The sequence below is a fragment of the Terrapene carolina genome, unplaced genomic scaffold (genome assembly GCF_002925995.2).
Source record: "Terrapene carolina triunguis isolate 2854851 unplaced genomic scaffold, T_m_triunguis-2.0 Scaffold244, whole genome shotgun sequence".
NCBI classification, from domain to species: domain Eukaryota; kingdom Metazoa; phylum Chordata; order Testudines; family Emydidae; genus Terrapene; species Terrapene triunguis.
In genome coordinates, this window is record NW_020664595.1 from 444446 (window position 1) to 463947 (window position 19502).

The following is a 19502-nucleotide window of genomic DNA, read 5'->3' on the forward strand; positions in this document are numbered from 1 at the left end:
GCTTTTTTATGATACCTGGGGGAAACTGTGACTCAGTACATACCTGCTGCTAAGTTTTGTTGGAAGGGACTAGTCTATTTGCAGTTTCTTATCAGAGAGGACGGGATCCAAAAATCTGAGCTAAGACAAACCAGAAAAAGGTGGACATGGGAATGTGTTCCCATGGGGCAGGCAGTGGTGCATGTGGAGATCCCTTCCCATGGATCAAGTATTTCCCCTGAACAGATTGTGATGGTTGCTTCTGAGTGGATTCCTTCCTTTGAGCAGACTGGGGTGCATGTAGAGACATTGCCCCCTAAACTAATTGGGAATGGATACAGAGATACTTTCCTTTGAGTTGATGGGCTGGATGTGGAGAAGGAGATGGTTCCCCTCTAGCCACGGAGATGGCTTCAGATGCAGAGGAAGTGAAGCCTGCTCCTGAATTAACTGTGGGGTAAAGGGAAGCAAGCTCTTCTCCTTCTCCTCACACAGTTTTATCAGTTCTGGTGCAAGAGCCACACTCTCTCTCTCTCTCCACCTCATTTCCGTTTGTAGCATTTTCAGATCTCACCTGAAAACACTTCACTTCTGTCTCCCTCTGATTTTGTTGTTTTATTTTAACGGTGAAAGTGAATTGAAATCTGTGTGGACAGGGTGTATGAAAGATGCTTTGCAAAATGGAGTTGTATACTTTGTAAACAGCTTATCTGAAGTGAACTCCCATTGTACCACAGCCCTCCTCTGATATAATAAATTTATTAGAGCATAAGCTTTCGTGGGCCACAACCCACGAAAGCTTATGCTCTAATAAATTTGTTAGTCTTTAAGGTGCCACAAGTACTCCTGTTCTTTTTGCGGATACAGACTAACACGGCTGCTACTCTGAAACTCCTCTGATATGTTATGTTCCATATTTTCCTTTGGCTAAATCTGTAAATTGCATGATGTGCAGAAGGACTGCTTTCTTTGTTCTGCTTTCAGTATCCAGACTTCCTGTTTCGAAAGTTGTAGTGTTCAGAGACATATTAACCTCTTCTATGTCAATCTGTGGGGTCCTGCAGAGGAATCAGTTCTTGGCCCTACACTAGATACATCTTTATCAAGACCTGGAAGAAGACAAAATCATCACTGATAAAGTTTGCAGATGACACAAAAATTGGGGGAGTGGTAAATAATGAGGAGGACACGTCACTGGTTCAGAGCAACCTAGATCACTTTGTAAATTGGGTGCAAGCAAACATTATGTGTGTTAATACAGCTAAATGTAAATGTATGCATTCAGGAACAAAGACGGTAGGCCATATTTACAGGATGGGGGACTCTATCCTGGGAAGCAGTGACTCCGAAAAAGATTTGGGGGTTCGTGGTGCATAATTAGCTGAGCATGAGCTCATAGTGTGACACCATGGCCAAAAGAGTTAATGCAATCCTGGGATGCGTAAAAAGGGATATCTTGAATAGGAGTTAGAGAGGTTACTTTACCTCTGTATTTGGCACAAGTGCGACCACTGCTGGAATACTTTGTCCAGTTCTCATGTTCACAATTCAAGAAGGATGTTGTTAAGTTGGAGGGGTTCAGAGAAGAGCCACAAGAATGATTACAGGATTAAAAAACCTGCTCTACAGTGATAGACTCAAGGAGCTCAATCTACAGTATTTAGCTGAACAAAGAGAAGATGACTTAATTACAGTCTATAGGTAACTACATGGGGAACAAATATTTAATAATGGTCTCTGAAATCTAGCAGAGAAAGGTATAACACAATCCAATGTCTGGAAGTCGAAGCTAGGCAAATTCAGACTGGAAATAAGATGTATATTTTTAACAGTGAAAGTAATTAACCCTCAGAACAATTTACCAAGGAGCATTATGGATTCTCCATCACTGACCATTTTAAAATCAAGATTGGATGTTTTTTTAAAAGATCTGCTCTGAGAACTAATCTGGGGAAGCTCTATGACCTGTGCTATGCAGGAGGTCAGACTAGAGGATCACAGTGGTCCCTTCTGGCCTTAGAATCTCTGACTCTTACACATTTCTTCTCTCCATTGCCTTCTGATAAACCATTTTTTTATGCATAATTCCTGGGCAACATTTACTATTTCAGAGGATTAGCTGCCATAAATTCTAGTGTAAATAGGGAAGGGGATGCTTTAAATAGTTTCATTTTCATATAATTCTATTTTCCCCCGAGGACCGAAAATTGAGCAGCTAATGCAATCTGCATCAAATGAACAATTTTACTGTTTGCTTTAAAGCGTGACAATCTCAAGTGAACTCAAAAATTGGTTTAACTGTGATGTTTATACAGCCCTTAAAAGGTATTTCACAGCAGACATAAATCTAAAAACATGAACTGCATAACACGTAGCTACATGTTTCATACTGGCCTTGGTTGCTGCTCTCAGTCCTGTTCCAAGAGAATAGGTTGTGCCATAGTAAAACATAGTATGGGATTAAAATGTAACTACAGGAATACATTAAAGCATCTAAGAAAAGCTTATTTAGACCTCTGGAAGGTTAAATGATATAGTGGTATAAACACCTGAGCTTGTCTGCACTACACCATCCAGTGTTGCTAGCCCTGGGGAGCTGGACTGGTGATGAATTACAACTACATAATTGTTTAGTGTGATAAGGATTTAGAGATGGTCCCTTAGCTTAGGGGCAGGATGGGTGTCAAAATGTATGGGAGTAGGGAGTAATAAGGGTCCAGCACAAATATTTTTATGGTGCAATATGCAGTGCTGTACTTGTTTATTGGTAAAGTGACTGTTAAACACTTTAGGCTCTCAGGGTAAAAATTCTCCCCAGTCCTCTGTATGTTTTTGAATTTTCCATAGCTCTCAACACCATAGTATGTAAGTGCTGCACTGCTAAATTAAATCTGCACAGCAATGTCTATAGGAGACTTTGAGGAGTGTACTGCTCTTCACCATCTACATGTTGCAGGGAGTTCTTCCTTATTAATTATTTCTTTTTGATCTTCTAGTATGTTCTGTGAAAGCAGTCAGACTCTGAGTTAGTCTAACCTGTTTTTTTAAAAGGCTTTACAAAACCAATCACTACTAGATATATTTTCATTACAGTGTGAAAAACAGGTATAAAATGTTGTAAGAAATCCATGGGAGTCTTGGACTCCATGGTTGTCCTTTTGTTGTTTACCATAGCCACATTGAACTTTATAGCATCACCAAGGATAGAGCTCAGATCCTCCTCCTCCAGCAGAGTCCATTACCACTTGAGTTAAAGGAGAATCTACATTAGCTGTGAGCAGTATAGGGCATATGACACACAATTGAGCAGTTCTGAGTCAATCCAGTCAAGGGCACTGGTTTGTGTACACTCTGGTGGGTTCATTACAATAGTCTTGTTTTGTTTTTTAATTTGGATTATAAATTTCCTTGCAGTGCTTGCAAATCAATATTGTACCAGTGAGCTAGTGCATGAGAATCAAAATATGAAAGTAGACAAACAACATAAATAGTGAAACATAAAGTAGATTTTCAGAATCCTGTCAGTATAAATAATCTAAGGCTAGGTCTACACTACCCGCCTGAATCGGCGGGTAGAAATCGACCTCTCGGGGATCGATTTATCGCGTCCCGTCGGAACGCGACAATCGATCCCCGAATCGACGCTCTTACTCCACCAGCGAAGGTGGGAGTAAGCGCCGTCGACGGGAAGCCGCAGAGGTCGATTTTGCCACCGTCCCTACAGCGGGGTAAGTCGGCTGCGATACGTCGAATTCAGCTATGCTATTCGCGTAGCTGAATTTGCGTATCTTAAATCGACCCCCCCCCGTAGTGAAGACGTAGCCTCAGGCACAATTCATAAAAAGTAAAGACGTTAGTGGATGGTTTTTAATAATTTTAACCAAGGTGTGCTTGCAAGAATGAAGGGAATATCAGATGAAAGAAAAGAAAAAATGTTTTTATAAACCAGGCAAGACAAATAACCAATTTAAGGAAAGAATTGGATAGACGAGGTTAGATAGATACACATACACATTTAAAAAGGAAAAAAAGTTGTAATCAGGCAATGAAAACAACAGACATAGTCTCATTAATTCTTCACTTCTTCAAAAACCAAACCAGGCTACCAGTTATTCGCACCAGAGCTATATATATAAGCCCCCAGGCAGTGCTTCCCCAGTTTATCATACTCCCCTCAGGGGCTGGGCTTGCTGTACAAAAGCATTGTCCTCCATTTTGAACCCTTCCTCCTTACAAATAGAGCCTGATGTACAAAATCATCCATTTAAATTAATGGGTTTTCCAGGGAGGATTAATCAGTGAATCTGCACCTCTAAGGAACGAGAGGAAGAAGGAATTTATTCTTTCCGGAAATGGAGGCTGATTTCGAGTTTGCAGTTCATGCCAGTAGAGGAAAGGGAACAAAGAGGAGATTGAGGGAAAGAGATGGTGAATACTGGAAAAGTATGTCCAACCTGCCCTCTCCCTAACGAAAATAATGGAGAAGAGGGGAGGGAAAGAAAAGCAGAGAGGGAAAAAATCCTTTTCTCCTGCTTTGGATGGGACTACACGCCTGCTTAGCTGGGTCAGGGCTGGAGTGCTCAGCAACCTGCAGGTCCCACTATCCCAGCAGAGGCCTGCATTCCCAGGCCTGTGTTCCTGACCCCCTTCTGCCCAGTAATGTGTTCCCCTCGCCACAAGGCTGTACTGTAACTCCATTCATGCACCCACCTGTCGCTAAGGGGGAAATGTAAAATACTGGAGTAGTTTTCTTTAACTTCATTTGAAAGCCAACAGAAGCAGGGCCTAATTCATTTCCACTGTGGCCCAGTGGATATAGTACTAGACTAGGAGCTCTAGGTTCTCTTCCTGGTTCTACCACAGGCCTGCTGGGTGATTTTGGGCAAGTCATGTCACTGCTCCGTGCCTCAGTTTCCCCACTGTAAATTGAAGGTAATGGTACTCTTTGTAAAATGCTTTGAGAGCTACAGATGAAAAGCATTAGATAAGAGCTAGGTGTTATTGCACAGCGGTGGAGTGGGCCCATTATTCCATATTCTTTCATTGTAAGAAACACTGGAACACTTTTAAAACAAAGAGAGTTGTTTATTGTTTCACTAAAAGCCTGCATTCTAGACAGGGCCGGCTCCAGGCACCAGCTTGCCAAGCAGGTGCTTGGGGCGGCCACTCTGGAGAGGGGTGGCACGTCCAGCTATTCGGCGGACAGTCCCTCACTCTCACTTGGAGCGAAGGATCTTCCGCCGAATTGCTGCCGCAGATCGCGATCGCGGCTTTTTTTTTTTTTTTTGTCGCTTGGGGCGGCAAAAACCCTGGAGCCGGCCCTGATTCTAGAGTCAGCTCTGGACTATAGAGGCACGTTGTATAAGCAATAACCAAAGTACAGGGGGACATGGATTAGCATTCACATCGCACTCCCCATCAGTACCCGTCCCAAGCCGGGAAAGTTAATGATCCAACCAGCGGACCAAATTCGGTGATGAATCCTGGTCACATGCCACCTGAAGGATGTTGTGCATACACTAAGAAGACCAAAATAAGACCTGCTACAATATACAGACTGACCTTTCCAATCTCCTCTCTGGTAACATTACAACTGAATGCTCACAATCCACCATTCTTACTTCTGAACAACTGTCTTCCTGTAAAAAGCAACAGAGGGTCCTGTGGCACCTTTAAGACTACTTGCATCTAAAGAAGTGAGGTTCTTACCCACGAAAGCTTATGCTCCCAATACTTCTGTTAGTCTTAAAGGTGCCACAGGACCCTCTGTTGCTTTTTACAGATTCAGACTAACACGGCTACCCCTCTGATACTGTCTTCCTGTGGTATTAATGGGCACTGTATTATCAGAGGTTCTGTCTTTCACATGAGAAGTAACACTGAGGTCCTGACCACTCATCGTTATTAAAGATACCATGGCACTTTTTACAAGAGATGGGGGCTGTTAGGGGAGTGTGGGGGGGGTCAGTTTGGAGGGAGGGGCTCAATTCTGCTCTCTATTACATCCTAACTTTATTGATTTCAAAAGCCAAGAGTGCGTTAGTGCTGGAATTACGACCCCAAACTATAAGGTTCTGCTTCACTAAATTCCTCCCTTCAATTTAATTTGAATATACAAGAGAATTAGGCTATGTCTACACTATCACTTATGTTGGAAAATCTTATGTCTCTCAGGGGTGTGAATATTCCACCTCCCCGAGCAACATAAGTTATGTCGGCATTAGCGCTAGTGTGCACACTGCTATGGTGACGGGAGAGCTTCTATTGCTGACATAGCTACCGCCGCTCGTTGGGGGTGGATTAATTATGTTGACAGGCGACACTGGCATAAAGTGGCTACACAAAAGATCTTACAGCGGTGCAGCTGCACTGGTACAGCTGCGCCGCTGTAAGCTCTCTAATGTAGACATAGCCTTAGTCTTCTCTTCCTGTCCTAAATTGTGTAGTGTAAATTTTTGCTGTTATCCAGCTCCTAGGGTCCACCCAAGGTGGCTGATCTCTGCAATGGGTTAAGTGAGCCCTATGTTAGGGTGACCAGATGTCCCGATTTTATAGGGACCATCCAGATTTTGGGGTCTTTTTCTTACATAGGCTCCTATTACCCCCCACCCCGGTCCCAATTTTTCACATTTGCTGTCTGGTCATCCTACCCTATGTGCACAGCTGACATATCACATTAAGACTGCAAAGCACTTTGGAATGACAGGGGCTATATCAATGCAAATTATTATGATTATTCCGCAAATGATTATCAACTGCATGAGCTTTCTTGGCTAGTATTGGTGGATTTCAGCTTTAATCTTTATACACATCACTCGTCCAGAGAGCTGTTACCTTATTCTAGCAGATATTTCCAGCATTGTGTTTATTACCCCCAGCTGTAATCCTATAGGTTTCAAATATGCGTTCTCTTCCTCCTACTCTCTGCCCTTCACCCCAAATACGAGCAACCACTAATTCATTTCCCTACTCATTTGCTACAGAGAGAAAATCAGTGAAAAACTGGGCAGTATTTCAAGGGCAGCAGGCAAAGATGGCAGCTCGATAATTTTAAATAGTGTCATTGACCCTAGTACAAAACTCTTTAAAAAGCAGCATTTCTCCTAGTGAAGCAGGAAACTGTTTACTTATTATATGCTTGAAAGTAAATTCTTAAGCTCTCAAAGAAAAAGTGCTGCTCCCATAAAACTTGCAGGGACTTTCCACATTTCTGACAGGCGTTAACAGAGTAAAACTAGATGCAAGGGCAACCGGATTTCAGTGTACACAGTGTCAGTCAAAGCTTCATGAACCAATATTTACATTGCAGGGGGCTCGGACAAAGGTCACACTTGTTTGGGATCTAAGACTAATAGATAGAAAGCACTGAGATAAGTACCCATTTCGTATGCTTCATCCATCTGAGCCAAACCATGGGGAGCTGTGGGAATGGTCCAGCCACTAGTTAAGGTGCTGAAGGTTGGCTCACCCTCCTGTACCAACAACATTGAGGGGGAGTCAGCATATTATGCACATGGGCCTTTTTTTTAGGATTTTAGAGGCACTGGGGCAGACCTTCAGCTGCTGTAAACTGCAAGAGCTCCAATGGATGCCAGCTGAGAAACTTCCCCAGTAATTTTGGGGATGAGGACTTCTCCCAGATGCCGTTTTCTCCTTTTTATTTCTGTATTCTCAGAGGCCCTGAGCCTCAGTAACTCCCTCCTCTAGCCTGGGAGAGCTGGATGTGGTTCCCACCCAAGTCCATCAATGCAGATCCTTGAATCTACCATGCATGCGTTGCTTGGGAGCAATACTCCAAACCTTTTGAGGTGGGGGCGGGGGCAAGGTAGTGAGCCTAGAATTTGAACTAAGATCTCGAACAAGGCCAGCCTGCTATAGTTATTGTTAAATTACAAAATCTTACAAATGTAAAGTATGACTACTAGGCAGAGGTGAAAGTAAGCCGGTCCGGTACGGCGTACCGGCAAGAGCCAGTACACCATGCCAGACCGGACCAGCTTCCCCAGGCCAGCGATTTAAAGGGCCTGGGGCTCCTGGCAGTGGCCGGAGCCCCGGGCCCTTTAAATTGCCACCAGAGCCCCGCTGCCAGAGCCCCTGGGTGGCGGAGGCGACTCAGGCAGCAATTTAAAGGGCCCTTTAAGTCATCGCCGGAGCCCCCGGCTACCGCCACTACCCCGGGGGCTCCGGCAGCAGGGCTCGGGCGGCGATTTAAAGGGCCTGGGGTTCTGGCCGCTGCGGGGAGCCCCAGGCCCTTTAAATTGCCACTGGAGCCCGGTTGCTGGAGGCCCGGCACTGGCCCAGGGCTCCAATGGTGATTTAAGGGGCCAGGGGCTCCCGGCTGCCGATACTGCAGCAGCGCCCCGGGCCCTTTAAATCGCCAGAGCCGCCCCTGAGGGCTCCCGGCTGCCGTCGCTACCCCGGGGCTCAAGGCTCTGGCAGAGATTTACCTGCACTAGGTTAGCTAATGAGATTTAATGTGAAGTGATATGAATGCACCAGAAATACCAGTTTAAAATGATTTGGTTGTGGTTAAGACGATTATATATTGAAAATATACACAAATCTTCCCATGGTACCCTCTCACCTGCTGCCCACTCTGCCTAACAGTCCTGCCTGCCCTGCCAAACTTTTCCTTACATCTAATCCTAGCAGAAGGTTAGCTGTGCAATTATTCCTCTATGTTGAGTTTATGTAGGTGTGCATGTTAAGGCACCACACAATGTGGTTCTTAACCCCAAGAAGATAAAGGTATGTAGGAAGAGTCATATGTGGCAAAAGCCATTGGCTGAGTATCACTGTATTAGATAGTTATATATTTATGTATAAATCAATGTAATCACTAGTTTACAGACACAATATTAACTTATGCAGTAATTACATCGCTTGTGCTGGGCTACACTTTGATCTTGATGTCGGTGGTGCGCGTCCTCACCAGAAGCGCTTGCACCAATTGAACTGTCAGTGTGGGGCATTATGGGATGGCTTCTGAAAGCCAGCAACACTCGATGTAAGCAATGCAGTGTCTTCACTGACCCTGCTTCGACCTAACTACATCAACATTGACTCTACACCTCTCGTGGAGGTGGAGTTATTAAGTAGGTGCAGCAGGCGAGTTATGTTGGTGGCAGGGCCGGCTTTACCATTTTTGCTGCTCCAAGCAACAACAAAAAAGCCGCTCAGACTGTGCCGCCCCAAGAATGGACAGAATGCCGCCCCTTAGCATGTGCCACCCCAGGCACGTGCTTCCTCCGCTGGTGCCTGGAGCCAGCCCTGGTTGATGGGAGCTAAATTTTAGAGTAGACACTTCCATAGTTTGGTTGACATAAGCTGCCTTGCATTGATCTAACTCTGTAGTGTAGATCAGGGCTTAATAAGCCACATTTCAGATAGAGGCGTCTGAGCCCAGTGAGTACTGGGAATGAGAAGTGAACAGGGGAGAGAGTGGATTGTATACTAGACAGAGGAAAGAAGACTGAGGAAATTAGGACCAGATCTAAGTTTATTGGTGCTTTAGGTAATGCCTCTGTACTGGGAGGCTGATTGTGGAGGAGGTGTGGAGTGATTGCAGGCCTGAGTGTCCAGGTTGGTTCCTGAGGGAGTGTAGTGGCTGGTGTAGGGGGTGCTGGATAGTGAGGGACTTTTATACATCACATGGAATGTATTTGGAAAAGATGTGTTCACAAAATGAAAGGAGCTGAAGTGACTTTATGTTCGTAATCCTCATCTGCTCACCTTCCTGCTTTCCCACCTGTTGGTCTGTAGCTGTGGCATATGGTGCCATGCCAGGCATTAGCATGTGCACTCTTCAGGACAGGGAGTGAGTCTGTGTTTGTAAGATGGATGCAATGAATAAATAACAATAATAAAGTCAGTTCCTGTTTTCTTGATGTTTCCTGGGTTGCTCTTGATCCAGTTTTCCATCCCCTCCCCTCAGCATCTCTATCTGTCCTTAAATCCCACACTTTAGGGCAAGGTACTTATCTTCTGGCCATCTGGTCTCCTCCTGTTATTATTATTTATTATGTGTACTCTGGTTGTGCCTAGAGGCCAGGACCCCATCGTGCTAGGGACTGTACCTGTTCTATTGTACTCTATATAGGTTCCTATACCATGTTCATTGTTGTAGTATGTGAGCACTTTCTAGTAGTGTGTTAAGCGAGGTGACATGTGGATTGTTCTTTCATCCTCTTCCCATGTGAAGAACTGTGTGTGCAATGGAGTGTTTAGTTTTAGGAGGGGTGGTTGTTGTTATGCAATGCACAGACAATACAGGAAGTTTTTGCAGAGTGTTGGGGACAACTTCCTGGTACAAGTGCTGGAGGAACCAACTAGGGGCCGTGCTCCTCTTGACCTCTTGACCTGCTGCTTACAAACAGGGAAGAATTGGGAGGGGAAGTAGAAGTGGGTGGCAACCTAGACAGCAGGGACCTTGAGATGGTGGAGTTCAGGATCCTGACAAAAGGAAGAAAGGAGAGAAGCAAAATATGGACCCTGAACTTCAGAAAAGCTGACTTAGATTCCCTTAAGGAACTGATGGGAAGGATCCCCTGGGAGTCTAATATGAGAGGGCAAGGAGTCCAGGAGAGCTGGCTATATTTTAAAGAAGCCTTATTGAGGGCACAGGAACAAACCATCCCGATGTGCAGAAAGAATAGCAAATATGGCAGGCGACCAGCTTGGCTTAACAGTGAAATCTTCAATAAGCTTAAACTCAAAAAGAAAGCTTACAAGAAGTGGAAATTTGGACAGGTGACTAGGGAGGAGTATAAGAATATTGCTAGAGCATGCAGGGGTGTAATCAGGAAGGCCAAGGCACAATTGGAGTTGCAGCTAGCAAGGGATGTGAAGGGTAACAAGAAGGGTTTCTACAGGTATGTTAGCTACAAGTCAGGGAAAGTGTGGGACCCTTACTGAATGGGGGAGGCAACATAGTGACAGATAATGTGGAAAAAGCTGAAGTACTCAATGCTTTTTTTGCTTTGGTCTTCACAGACACAGTCATCTCCCAGACTGCTGGACTGGGCAGCACAGTATGGGGAGGAGGTGAGCAGCCCTCAGTGGTGAAAGAACAGGTTAAGGACTATTTAGAAAACCTGGACATGTACAAGTCCCTGGGTCCAGATCTAATGCATCCAAGGGTGCTGAGGGAGTTGGCTGATGTGATTGCAGAGCCATTGGCCATTATCTTTGAAAATTCGTGGCAATCGCGGGAGGTCCCGGACGATTGGAAAAAGGCAAATATAGTGCCCATACTTAAAAAAGGGAAGAAAGAGAACCCGGGGAACTATAGCCTCACCTCAGTCCCCAGCAAAATCTTGGAGCAGGTCCTCAAGGAATCCATTCTGAAGCACGTGGAGGAGAGGAAGGTGATCAGGAACAGTCAACATGGATTACAACCCTAATCTTCTATGATTCTATATACATGTTGCTATATGCTTGTACAAGAGAAGGCAGGTCAAAAACTGTGCCTCACACTTGGAGCAGAAGGTGGTGAGATTTGTAATGGTCCTTAGTAACATAAGTTGTTCATTTCACAGTCTGGGACAAGCCTCCAAGAAAGCTCTGTCTCCTGCACAGATGATCTTTATGCATATATTTTGCAAACATATAATATTGATCTAACTCTCTACATGGTGCTTTAATCTGCACAAGAAGTATGTAAATTCTAACGTGCACTAATGTGTTGCACACTAATGGGCCCATGTGAACCCTGCTTTCAAACAGTATTACATTAAGAGGCACTTGGGAACTGTGAGTGTGCACCAGTAGGGGCCACACTGGCCAGTTAGAGCACAACAGGCTAGTGCAGACTAAGGCCTGGTCTACACTAACCCCCCAAGTCGAAGTAAGGTACGCAACTTCAGCTACGTGAATAACGTAGCTGAAGTCGACATACCTTAGTTCGAACTTACCGCGGTTCAGACGCGGTCCACACATGGCAGGCAGGCTCCCCGTCGACTCCGCGGTACTCCTCTCGCCGAGCTGGAGTACCGCAGTCGACGGCGAGCACTTCCTGGTTCGACTTATCGCGTCCAGACCAGACGCGATAAGTCGAACCCAGAACTTTGATCCCCAGCCGCCGAACTAGCGGCTGGGTGTAGACCAGCCCTAAAGCACCATGTAGACAAACTCAAAGAGACAGCCCCTGCTCCAAACGTTCTTCTGGCCCATTGCCTGGTTCTGCAATAGAATACAGGAGCCATGGAACTCTCCTTGCAACATGGTATCCCACGTGGCTACTTAGTCAACGCCTAAGCTCACCTTGGAGGAAACAGATTAAGGAAAGAAGGAGGGGCTGGTTTTGTAACTGGTAACTAGGGTATAGAGACCAGCACTGAGACTTTTCCTTTCTCCTCAGAAGAATGCAGTATACAGTAATGTCCTAAACACTGGGCACCTCAGGCAATACTGATCTGAGCAACATAGCCACAGTAAATTGCACTGACAGATCACATTCAAGGTAATTTGTGGTTGTCACTATACACCTCAGCCACTCACAACTTCATGGAGACTCCAGGGAATAAAACTCCTGCTGCTAACGCTCCTGTTATGTGGGCTCAAGGAGAATCACCTGTAGTTTGTAGTAGTATAGGACTATGAATCACAGTTGAGCAGTTCTGATTCCATCTAGCAGAGGGCAGTGATACACATACATATGTCAGCAGCTCAACACAATACAGTTTTGTTTTGTGTCTTTCATACAAACTCAATTCCCAGAAGCTCATGGAGTTGAATACACCCATCATGTCCAAAGATAAACAATCAAAAATAGCAGAGAGAAGGAAATGAGGAGGGTACACACAGGGCAGAAGAGAAATCTTTGTGCTGACATTTGAAATCTCAGCATGTTACATAAATGGAGAAGATGGGGATTATGCAATAACAACCTGTTTGAGTAATTTCTCAAGACAAAACTTCCCCACTGTGTGGATTATTCTGCAGCAGATTTAACACTCCTGTCTTCATGCATCTGAAGAAGTGGGTTTTTTTACCCACGAAAGCTTATGCCCAAATAAATCTGTTAATCTTTAAGGTGCCACCGGACTCGTTGTTGTTGTGGATACAGACTAACATGGCTACCCCTCTGATGCTCCTGTCTTTATGATCATGTTTACTTTAGAAAATTTTCAAAGCGGTGTGTCTAAAGGTCGGCTCTGACAAAGAGATATGTAGATTCAGTATTTTGGCAAAGTCCAGAAGCAGCATGCCTTGTGCTGACACACAGCATTCCCATTGCAGCCTCAGGATGTAATCAGGACTAGTGGTTTTTACTAGCTGATGTTTGTTCTGAGGTTCAAACCACTTTGATGACTGCTGATGATTTAGTGGTTGTCTGTTTTTTGTTTTGTTTTTCTGAGGGTCATATTGCATAACTAATACTAGCTGAAGTCAGCCCCAGGACAGGCAGAAACCAGACAAACTGCCTATTTCAGTCCTAGGTTTCTCTCAAGTATAGTCTTTCCCTTAAGTCCAAATTCTGTGGTGTATTAGCATTTGTAATGCTGACAGATGACAGACTAGGCTACTGTCATAGGGTGACTGGCCCTTTTAAGGGGAGAAGGGGCCACCCACACTGTGCCATATTTAATTAGCTGCTTCCCAGCCTGAGAAGACAGGACTACAGAAGATCATGTGATAGTTTAATGGTCCCCCGTGTCTTATAAAAAAGACTGAGAGAGATCAGCCTGGGAGGATCCACAAGAAGTGGGAGGGCTCATGTGGAAGGCCCCAAGCCAGGGTCTGCAGGAGGCTGGGTACTCCAGGGGGAAGTACTCAATGCTTTTTTTGGCCTCGGTCTTCATAGTGCTCTATACCAGATCAGAGGAATTACTCTCAAAAGTAGTACAGAAGGGACTAGGAACAGGGCCCAGAGGGCAGGCTGAAGAAAAGCCCTGAAGAACAAAGGACTATTTTTGTTTGGGACTTTTTTGTTGGACTTTTGCTACCTTGGAAAGGTTTAAGTTTATCACTTGGTTGTAAGGGCTGAGCCATATCTCCAACAGAGACCGGTGTCTGGAAAGCTGAGGAGACCAACATCATGGATGGAAACTGAGGAAGGGAGTCCCAGCTCCATCATACTGTGTTATAGGGCAGCCATACCCAATGACAGCTACCAAACAAATTATTTCAGTAGCAATCTTAAGACAGCATTTGGACCCAGGCCCCCAAATATGAGCAATTAGTGCAGTAACTCTTTGCATCACTCCCTCATGGTTTTAATTCTGAATAATTCTTATGTTAGGTCTCTGCGAGAGTCCTCTGCCAGCCTTACTATGTTTACCATCCTGCTCCAAAGATGCCCTGCTGTGCCTCACTATAGGCCTGCTCCAGCACTCTGCTAAAGAAGGAGGCAAGAATCAGGTTTTAATTAATATCTGACCTGTTTGTGTTCCTGGGCTGAAGGAAGTCAATGGGGTTGCACAAGGTGTAAGTCAATGAACAGTTTGCGCCCTTGTTTCAGACCCACCACCCAGGTCAGTTTGGATTTTTGGATGCACATGCATTGGGCAGAACCTAGGATTTTTAGTTCCCAAATCCAAACCTGTACTCCCACTTCAGCTAAAGAAGATTCTCCTTTAGCCTAAGTAATATTAGGATTTATACCCTCTCTAGTTTGCTGCCACTATATGGCAACAAAGATACAAAACCTTTAAGCAATTCTGATTCCATCCAGCTGAGGTCAGTTGTGCATCCACCTATCTGCCTGCATATTAGGAGAGTGAGAGTCGCAAAACCTAGTTTTATAAAGATTTTAAGAAGTTTTTTCCTTCATTCACAATCTAAAGGAAAGTACAGGCTGTCACTCAGATGCTCTCCCTTGTAGACTGACACTGAATGGGTATTATCATGTTTGGGAGAGGTTACAAATAGAAGTGACTGGTTTTGATTTTCTGCTCACTGTACAGTCGTTGTATATCAACAACAATCCTGAAGAGCTAGGAACTGCCGGGAGAAGGTTCTCTGTTAATACTTTTTATGGCTAGGGCATCTTCTGTCTGAGGGGCTCAAACATTTACTCATTGAGTCTCACAGCTCCCGTGTGCGGTAGGCAATTTTACAGATGCAGGAATCGGAGGCACAGAAAAGCAACAGCTCAGATCCACAAAGAGATTTGTGCGTTGCAATGCTCAGCATCACAACACCTAACTTTTAGGTGCCTAGAAAATCACAGGGCTAACAACACCAGCCACTGAGTTAGGCGCTTAGGCCCCCTTTACAATGGATGGGGAGAGATAAGTGCTTAACTATACAATCCACAAAAGCCAGCATGCTAAGCATGGAGCTGCCTGAGCCTCCAATGGGAGATGCCAAGGAGAGGAGGATGTCCTAAGCCCCACTCCTCTCATAGAGATAGGCGCTTAAATCCAGGCTATAGGGAGGCACCTATCTTTGCTTGCAATCCACAACCAGGAACCCCTCCACTGAAGTGACATGGCTTAGGTGCCTAAGTTATTTCTTGTGAGAAGGAGTGAGGCAGGCACCTAAATCCATGCAAACTTGCCAGATGAGGAGATGGTGCCATCACCCACCTTATAACATTTAACTCAGTGATTAGAGAGCTCACCTGGGATGTGGAAGGTCAGATTCAATTCCCCACTCTGCCTGAGGGGGAGAGAATTTGAACAGGATCTCCCACACCTCTCGGCATGCTCTAACTATGGGATATTCTGATGGGGAGTGTCCCTCAATCTCTCCTGCTGAAGCTGTTTCACTGTGGATAAATACTTAGCGTCTTTGGCCAGAGTGAGACAATGTAGCCTGGTAGTTAGGGCATCCACTTAAAAGGCAGGAGATCCAGTCCCTTTCTTCCAAAGACTCTTTAATCATTTATACACAGTTGAGGCACCTACAGGATTAGGTGACATCTAAAAGGCTATTTTGTGGGTTGCACTAATGCCTAAAACTGGGAATCAGGTGACTAAGTACCGTTGTGGATCTGAGCCTAAGTCACACAGGCAGTCTGCAGAAATTAGGGGATTAAACCTTCATCTCCCATTCCCAAAACACGAGGGTCACCGTTCCCCTCCCTTGACAATGCTAGGTGAAAATGGAACAGTGGCAACTGTAAAATGTTTTCTGGTAGTGCTGTAGTGCAGAGCCTTTCACCTAAAGCTCAACAGATCAAATGCAGCCAAGTTTAGCAGTGACTGAAAGTCATTACCAACTGATGGCTGTTCAGTGTCCTTTGTGAAAAGAGTTGGATGACTCTTAGTCCAGTCCCTACGGGACAGACATCCCCCTCATAAAAACCACCATCACAACTGGCATCATTGTCTCCCTGGCCCTGAAAGGAAATTTCAGCTGAAACATTTATATGGAGAACAAGAATATCTAAAGTTCTAACAGGTAATGGTAACAAAGGAGAATGGGACAGGAGATAAAACGACATGTTTCTGGGTTTAAATTATCTCTAATTATTAAGGATTGGGGGGAAACCTTCATGGGAAGCAGATTATCCCACATCTGGCTATCGTGAAGCTCTTATTTTCCCTTTGAAGCATCACATGCCGCCAACTGTCAGAGACAGGGTACTGGACTACATAGCTGGAGCTCTGGTCTGAACCAGCATGGCAATTCCCTTGTTTCTATGACCAAGGACTGGATGAGTTGCGGAGAGCAAAGCATTCTCTCCCCCCTAGAGTTGAGCCAACTAAGTCAAGGCTGAGAAAGACTGCTGGGACAATGCAGGGGAACCTGTACTGAAACTGCTGCCCTGTGCTTGTTCTGTGAATTGAAGACTCCGCTCTCCAAAGCTAATAATTCCACCCCATTCACCGGCAGGCTGTTCACATAATAAATCGAAGTGCTGCAACATAGCATGATGTTCAGTATGTGCACCTGCAAAGCAGCCACTCGGACTGCAGGGGATATTGTCATCATACAGTCTGTGTAGAGCTGCAGCACTGCTAGGTTAATGCTTGATTTTTTTGTCACTAACACCTACCAGCTCCTTGTCACAGTCTTTGTCATCTGGCCAAGGAGATGAAGCAGCAACATGCTCCTTAATTGACTAGATGAGTCTCTCCTCAGGAATCCAATCCGAGTCCCTCTCCTTGCAATACAGAGCACTATTTCCATGTCACCAACTTCACCCTAAGGGGTTAAATGTACTCAGACATAGGAAATGGCTTATGTCTCCCTAGAAATCCACCCTGCCCTAAAATAAATGCAAGACATCAGAAAAGTGAGTCTGGGTTAGTGAAATCTCCTACAGTGAAGTGACTTTCTTGAACAACACTGTGGAACTTTCATTCTATTTCACTAGACGATTTCACTCCAAATGGGTTATGTCTAAGGCTGCAGTGTAAAAGTACGGTTGTTTTGTTAGAACAAGAGAATCAAAGAAATAAACAAGAGCGAACTCCTCATGGAACAGACAGTACAGAACATTTGTGCCCACTCTCTCTTTTTGAGCTGCTAAGAAATCCAAGTCCTGCACAATCTAAGAAGTTGTATAAAAGTAACCCACTGGGGAAAGCAGCTCAGGCAGCTAAGGATTTATAGACACATGAGCTATGCTGAGGTCTGAATTTGGAGGAAAAATCAAAACAAGTTAAGCAACAAGCAGCTCAATAACCTTCTTTCTTATAACAAAGCACTCGGGATACTCACAATTTCTAGACACCCCTTTTCATAGTCTCAGTACTGCTGTAGCAAATGCATTCCTCAGCCAATGTGTTTTCTAGCCATAGAATACTTTAGTTTTCAGCTTGGGGTGGGGTGTTTGTGTGTTGGAGGGGAGGGACTTAGTCTATGCTTCTGATTTGAAATTGCCAAAGGTCTTTTTCTAACTTCCAATTTTGCAATCTCTGTCTGTCTGCACTTGGATTTTCTGCCATTTTTGTTGGTTTTAAGCCTTTTATTTACACATTTTTGGAGCCAAAAATTTCAGAGGCTGTGGTTTGTTTGAATTTTTAGCCAAAAACTTTGAAAATTTAATAGCTCTTGATTTAAAAAAAAAATCCCAACAAAAACAGCAATCTTTGTTCTTATTCTATCCATATTGCAAAATTCCTGCTTCTTACCCCTTCCCCAAATATACTGCTAGGATCCATCTCATGTAGGACTGTTAACCCTCCAGGATTGCCCTGGAGTCTCCAGGAATTAAAAATTAATCTTTCATTAAAGATTACATCATGTGATGAAATGTCCAGGAATATGTCTAACCAAAATTGGCAACCCTAATCTCATGTGCCTTGTTCGTCATGTTTGTCTTATTATTCTAATTTGTTACTTGTGACTTTCTAAGCTGCAGTGTTGGTTATGGATTTGTGATTTAGAGCATTTGTTTCTATAACTAATCACTACAGCATTTGCAGATAAGAACAAGAGAAATTAAAGTACAAACAACACCAGCTAAATCTGTCAAGGGAAAACAGGGATTTTTCTCTTCAAGCTTGTCATTTAAACAACTTGTTTATAATGTTCATTGAGTACATACTGATCCGCTGGAATTACTGGTCTTCTCACTTTTGTTTGCTTATATATCAAGGACACTCACACTCCATGCAATATTTTATATTTTTCCATGTGGAGATGGTCTCCTAACCAAGACTCCCAATCTAAACAGCCTCTAACTTTACAAGGGATGGGGAGATCATTTCAAATCTGAACCCAAATTTAGTAGCCTGCACCTATATCTTTAACAGGCTGACCCAAAACCCTGGACCCAAACATTCCTCGAGTTTAGGGGGGCCTGCATCTGCACTTTGATGTCAAATGCTCATCACTACTCAGATACCAGTACAATAGTTCACTGCAGATAGATTAGATCAGATCTCTGGCAGCGGTTGTGCTGAAACCTGTATTTATCAAGCTAATCAGGATTGTTTCATGTATACTCTGTCCTCTTCCTCCATCTATTTGTTTTATCCATCTGCTTTTATTTCATCGTGCTTTTCAACTGGGACAGGGTGTGTACCATAGCAACATAATCAAGTCCTCTAGGTGCTACTGTAATAGAGGTAATAAGAAATAACTTTTGAGAGCTATAAATAGGGACGTTTAGGAACAGGGAGGAAAAAGACATCTTCCAACTCCACTGAAGTACAGAGGCTAGCTGGCCTTTTTTGGAAGGAAAATATGTGCAGAATGGAAAATATTTTCCTAAAAATAAGGATGGCCGGACCCTCTTAAATAGGGAGAGTGCACTACTCCCATGCCTTGTTTTACCTTTTAGACAAGAAGAGAACCTATTCTGATAGTTAAAACACAACCTGGGATTCAGGAATTCTGGTTTCTACTCCTTACTCTGTCACTGACTCGTTGCTTGGCCTTGGCCAAGTCACTTAACCTCATCTGTAAAATGGAGGTAACACTTCCCAGAGTAATGTGAAGTTTAACTTTTTAATGTCAGGAAAGTGCTTGGAAAGTTTAGATGAAAAGCATTAGAGAAAATCAGCATATTAATATTGGCCTTAAGTGTCAAATTCAGACCTAGTATGAGTGGGAGCAACTCTGCTGAAGTTAGTGGGACAAGTTCACTCATTGCATTCAATATAATTACACTTGGTTATGCCAGT

The 19502-nt window shown here is 44.1% G+C and overlaps 1 protein-coding gene across 2 annotated transcripts in view; it reads right to left on the reverse strand.

The window, feature by feature from the left end:
- SLCO2B1 (solute carrier organic anion transporter family member 2B1) overlaps window positions 1-17683 on the reverse strand; it is a 100013-nt gene extending 82330 nt beyond the window's left edge. Inside the window, exons 1-2 of one of the 2 annotated variants that reach the window (XM_024217636.1) lie at window positions 17593-17683; window positions 16925-17073 (exon numbers count right to left, since the gene is read on the reverse strand). The gene's annotated coding sequence lies outside the window, so the exon portion shown is untranslated. The remainder of the gene's footprint in view (window positions 1-16924; window positions 17074-17592) is intronic. The other variant, XM_024217631.1, reaches the window with a different exon arrangement.
- Between the last annotated feature and the right edge of the window lie 1819 nt (window positions 17684-19502).